This window comes from Kogia breviceps, chromosome 14, assembly GCF_026419965.1.
Source record: "Kogia breviceps isolate mKogBre1 chromosome 14, mKogBre1 haplotype 1, whole genome shotgun sequence".
Taxonomy (NCBI): domain Eukaryota; kingdom Metazoa; phylum Chordata; class Mammalia; order Artiodactyla; family Physeteridae; genus Kogia; species Kogia breviceps.
The window spans coordinates 720,221-725,957 of NC_081323.1; positions in this window are offsets into that span (position 1 = coordinate 720,221).

Below are 5,737 nucleotides of genomic sequence, written 5' to 3' on the forward strand. Positions count from 1 at the left end.
TTGAAGCCGCTAGGTTTGGGGTCATGTGTTGTGCAGCCACAGATATACAAACACAAGACCACAGGGCGCGGGACACGGATCCCTGGTACAGGGGCGTGGCCCCTGAGGGCATGGGGGACAGCGGCGAGGTGCCTGCCGTCTCCCTTCTCGGAGACAGAGTCTGTGCGATGCTCGTGGTGTGGAGACGGCGTGGACAGTGGGTCTCTCCTTAGTGAGTCGAAACTTCTCATCATGAGTGGATGCCGAATTTCGCCAAATGTTTTCTCCGCGTCTATTGAGGTGATTATAGGGTTTTTCTTCTTTGGTGTGTTAATACGTTGAGTTACACCAAATGCTTCCTGAGCGCTGAACCAGCCTCTTGCTTCCTGGGTTGAGCCTGAAGTGGTGATGATGTATCGATATTGTCCTCTGTGTCTGTGGCTGGATCCATAGGACGACGAACCGTCCTGCAACATCCTGGGTTTCGAGCTCATCGGGGAAACGGACAGGAGTGTGTCCTCTCCTTCTGAAAGTGATTGTGTAACCCTGGCATTATTACTTCTCACCTACTTGTTAGAATTTACCAGAGAAACCTTGTGGGCCTGGAGGTTTCTTCGTTGGAAGGCTTTAACCTCAAGTTCAATGTCTTCAGACACGTGCAGGAGCGGCCTGGCTCCAGGTCTTTGAGACAGAGCATTGGTGGTTCGTGTCTTTCAGGCAATTGGCCCACTTCCTCTAAGCTGTGGAATGTGCGCAGTATCCCCTCCCTTATCACTCTTTTAATCACTGTGGCATCGACAGTGGTGCCCCCACCCCCTGCTGGCATCCCTTATGTTAGTAATTTGTGTCTTCTTCCTCCCTTTTTTGTTGATTAGTTGTCTAAAAGTTTAGCAGTTTTGTTGCCTTTTTCAAAGAAACAGATTCTGGTTTGAAGAACTTTCTCTATTGTTTTTCTGTTTTCGATTTCATGGATTTCAGCTTTTATCTTTATTATTTCTTTCCTTCTGCTTTCTTTACGGTTAATCTTCTCTTTTTAGTTTCTTTAGGGAGAAGCTTAGGTTACTTATTTAAACCTCTCTTCTTTTCTAATATAAGCATTTAACTGTGAATTTCCCTCTAAGCCCTGCTTTATCTGCCTCCCATACTTTTTTTTTTTTGCATTTTTGTTTTAGTTTAATATTTTCAAATTTCCTGTGAGACTTCCTTTTCTGTGGGTTATTTGGGGTGTGCTGTTTAATTTCCAAATATTTGTGGGGTTTCCCACACATCATTCTGGTTTTTTTTATTTTTTTAAATTTTTATTATTATTATTTTTAATTTTTTATGGTACGCGGGCCTCTCACTGCCGTGGCCTCTCCCATTGCGGAGCACAGGCTCCGGACGCGCAGGCTCAGCGGCCACGGCTCACGGGCCCAGCCGCTCCGCGGCACGTGGGATCTTCCCGGACCGGGGCACGAACCCGCGTCCCCCGCGTCGGCAGGCGGACACTCAACCACTGCACCACCAGGGAAGCCCCATCATTCTGTTTTGATTTCTAGTTTGAGCTCCTTATGTTCTGAGGCTGCACTTTGTACAACTCCTTTCCTTGAGGACTGGCTAGGGTTTGGTTTACGACCCAGAATGTGGCATTTCTTGGTGAATGCCACGTGTCTGCTGCTGTTCCGGAAACGTCAATTAGATTGAGGTGGTTGGACACCATCACAGGCAGAGTGTCTCGTGGCGGCTCTGAAGGTGCCAGAGGGGAAGGTGGTGGCCGCACGTGTGACACCGGGGCAGACAGGAGGGGCTCAACGAGCCACTGCGTGTTCAGCTCCCCGCACCCCAACCCCCGGCCCGGGCTGGTGCTCACTTCTTACACACCAGACCTTGGAGCTGGCTCTGCAGTAAATAGGATCCCAGAGCGATGCTGGCTCACGCGGACTGTCCGGGGCATCCTGCAGACAGGCCCCCTCCCGTGCTGCTTCCTGCAAAGCGGCACCTGTGAATTCTGGGTGTGCTTGGTTCTCCCAGGGGCTGGGATGGACCGGTGGGTTTACAGACTGTGCAGTGCTGGGAAAGGGGCTCCCAGACTCAGATCTCTTTGGCCCCTGAATCAGAGAACACCTGCCTCCTCGGAGCCACACAGAGGGTTCTGGGTGCATCCTCAGTGCCCAGGTGGTGGGTGAGGTTCTGGTCATACCCACCTGCAGCCCAGGGAAGGAGCAGCGTCCAGGTGTGAGGCCGTGCCTGTGGTGCCCCGTGGGGACACGTCGCCCGCGAGCACGTGTGGGGAGATGGGGCTGCCTGGGGGAAATGAAAAATTAAACTTGCGGGGTGGGCACCGAGGCTGGGGCCCCTGGCCAGGCAGGTGCCTCGGAAACCAGTTTGCTGGGTCTGTGTCCCAGGGCCAAAGGGGGCGCGGCTGCTGAGGACGTGAAAATGAAGCATTTTCTTCAGGCAGCCAGAAGGGATCAGGTAAATATTTTATGGGCCCTTTAAAAAAAATGGGGCCGAGAGAGGCTTCTGTTCCTCAGACAGCCCTGCAGCACCGACAGGGCCGGTGATGCAGAAACCGCAGGCGCGTCACAGCTCGGGGGGCCTGCCTGCCACCCACCTGCTCCCCCAGGGTCCGGGGAGGGAGCCTGGCCCCCTGGGCCGCTGGGCCGCGGGTGGGGCTGTCTTCTGCCGCAGGACCCCCACCTGAAGGGCGGCGTGGGATCAAGGGCAGACCGACCGTCTCTGTGGGAGGGGTCTGCCAGGGTGACAGCTCGCGCCCTGGCGTGGGGCAGGGGTCCAGCTGCACAAGCGCATTTGCCCACACAACCTGGGAGCCAGGGCTTGGAATGCAGGGCTCTCTCGGGTCCTGGAGCCCCTCACGGTGGGGGACTGCCTTCCCTGGGGGCAGACGAGGGGTTCCCGGTCCTTCCCAGCACCCTCTTCCCCATGTCACCCAGGGCTGGCAGGACCAGGGTCTTCTGGTGGTGGGGGGCGTGCTGCCCTCCCCCCGCGAGCAGGGCCCGAGCCCGGACCAGGTGGGAGCCTCAGTCCTAGGGGTGGGCAGCCCTCCCGTCTTGAAAAGACCAGGAGGGCCCCGATCTCTGGTTTATTCATCTTTCTTTCTTTCCAAGGGTCCCACTGACTGTGCCCGACACATGCACCCCAGCATCAGGGCATGGGACACCTGGGGTGCCGGAGCCCCACTTTAGAGAGCAAATTGAGGGACCCCCGCCAATACCCTGGATGCTGTCAGGCAGGAGGTGCTGCCAGGCACCCGCTCTCCCAGCTCTGTGAGGGGCTCGGAGCTGCTCGGGGTCTTGGGGTGGGCTGCGTTAGGGTCTCCTGCCAGCAGCCTGGGGTTGGGGGGGCGTCCAGCTCCTCGGGAGTGACCTGCATCCGCAGCTGCCTTCTCCAGAGAGGGGGGTGCCAGCCCTGAGAGCCTCGTGGTAAAATCCATCTTCTTCCCCAACTTAAACCACAGCTTGGAAGGAAGGAGATGAGGCGGGGCGCCCTGGGGCCCCATCACAGAGGGGACTCTCGGGTCAGCCTTCCCCTCGGGGAGCCCCTGCCCCACTATCCCCCACCAAGAAGTGCTCCGCCCCACCCAGCAGGCCCTTCCCTTCCCGGGCTCCCCAGACTGAAAGCTGAAAGGCAGCCCGGCTTGGAAGGAAGGGGCTCGTGCGGGAGCGGAGGGCGGGTGGCTGAGAGGCGCCAGCGGCTCCCTCTCCGTCTCTCTGAGCTGAAACGTCCATGGAGACCAGGCCAGGCCAGATGCTCCGACTTCTGGGGTCAAGTCTAAATGCCCACCTTGCCCTTGTTCTCTGTTGCACGTCGGGGGCCAGTGGGGAAAGGAGGCTGACCCCCCAGACTCAGAGGAGTCTGACACTCAGCTCACGGCGACCCAAGAATACGGCATTTCACATCCAGTGGGCCACCATCTCATCAGTTCCTGTGTGTCCTGAGCCTGGGGTTATGGAAGGACCCATGCTTCCGGTTTTTATTCCCAACTCAGGCAAATTCCAGCAATTTCTGTGAGCTGAGAGATTTGCATCAGAAATGACTTTAGTATCAAAAATTGAAACGTAGGACCTGTGTGTGTTTGAAATGATACTCATTATTCAATGCCCTGAGGAAAGAGCCCCAACAGGCCACTGAGGCGCTGTATCAGTTGCCAAGTTCGTCTCCCCAACAGGACGAAGGGAACGGGTTGCGGCTGTGCCCGCCCCTCGCAGGACCCGGCGGCCCCTCTGCTGAGATTTGCCCCTCCCCACAGCTCAGCCCCTCTGCTGGGCCCTGGGCCTCTCCTGGGTGGAGGCTGGAAGACTGGGCGCCTTGCTATGAGCGGGAAAGCCCACCAGACAGAAAACCCGCTGCTCCGGAAGTGATCCTGGCACGGGGCTGCTGCCCTCAGCAGAGGCGGGAGGCCGTCCCCCGTCCCCCACCCCCCACCCCCGTTTATCCTCAGCCTCCCCTAGGCTTGAAGCAGCAGATAACGGGCCTGCCTCCTGGCCTTGAGTCCCTGGACAAGGAGGCCAGGGATGGACAGGGCCCACCCAGGACCCCACGCGGGGGTCCAGCGCCTGGCCTTCCTCTCCCAGGAATGTGAGAGATTGGACCCTTCTCATCGGTGACTTCTGTCTCCTGGCGGGCTTCCTAGAAGGGGGCGTGGGTGTCCCTGGACAGCATGACCCCTGCCCCCCACCCCCCCCTGTAGTGAAAGGGGAGGCTCCCTCTCTGTGGGCCTCAGCGTCCCATCTTCAAGATGGCTCTGATGGACAAGGCCCCGGACAGACTGGAGGTAGGGGAGCCCGTGGGCGCTCACATTCAGGGCCGTGGTGCCCCAGCCCCACTCTCATCAGCCAGCCAGGCTCCGCCCCTTCAAAGGGCTCACAGTCCAATGAGGCACCTGCATGTTGCTATGGAAACACGCTGCGAGACAAGGGCTGGGGATGGGCCCCGAGGGTCTGGGACGCAGGTGCTGAAAGATGGAGGAGTTTCCAAGCCCAGAGCCCTCGGAGGAGGTGGGTCGGGAAGTGTGTCCTTCTGGGCGAGCGAGAAGCTTCTGGGACGGATGAGAAACCCCGACACGTGGGGTCACTCAGCCTGGTCCACGCCTGGCTCCAGGCGCCTGCTTATCTGAAAACCTCTCAGCAAAGTCGGTGGCGGGACACAGGCCATTCTGTCTTCTCCCCGGTTTGGGTGCGCAGACAGAGCCGCGGCCGTGCACGTGGAGCCCTGGGCGGACCGCTGGGCTGGAGAGATGTGGGTGTCCCGGCTGCCAGCCAGGACCAGCGCAGAAGAACTGGGCCGTCCAGGAGCCAGGCTCCAGCCCCTCCCCCGCAGGGGGCTACGTGGGCCCAAGTCATGGGCCAGGGTCCACCAGCTGGGCCTCAAGGTGCTTACTTGCCCCCGTCAAAGCCCCCACCAGCTTGTCCCAGAGTTCAAGAGATCAGCGGGGAGGGGTCCTGCCCGGGCACAGCTCCGTGGTGGGTCCCGAGGCACCCTGGTCCACGCGAGTCCCCGGCGAGCGCCCGGCGAGCGGGTGGCCGTCCTGCTGCAGCTGCGGTTAGCACAGGGAGGCCCCTGGGGTGGGGGGTCTCACCACGGCAGCTCAGCCCACAGGTCGCAAGCGGGGAACCCACCTCCTCAGGAACAGCCTGGTGTCATCCTGCAAGATTGCCAGTGGGTGAGCGTGGCCGAGGGTGGGTGAGTGGGGCCGGCGGAGCCCCTCTACAGCACCGCCACCTGCCCTCGGCCCGCCCACCTCCCTCTCTCAGAAGGC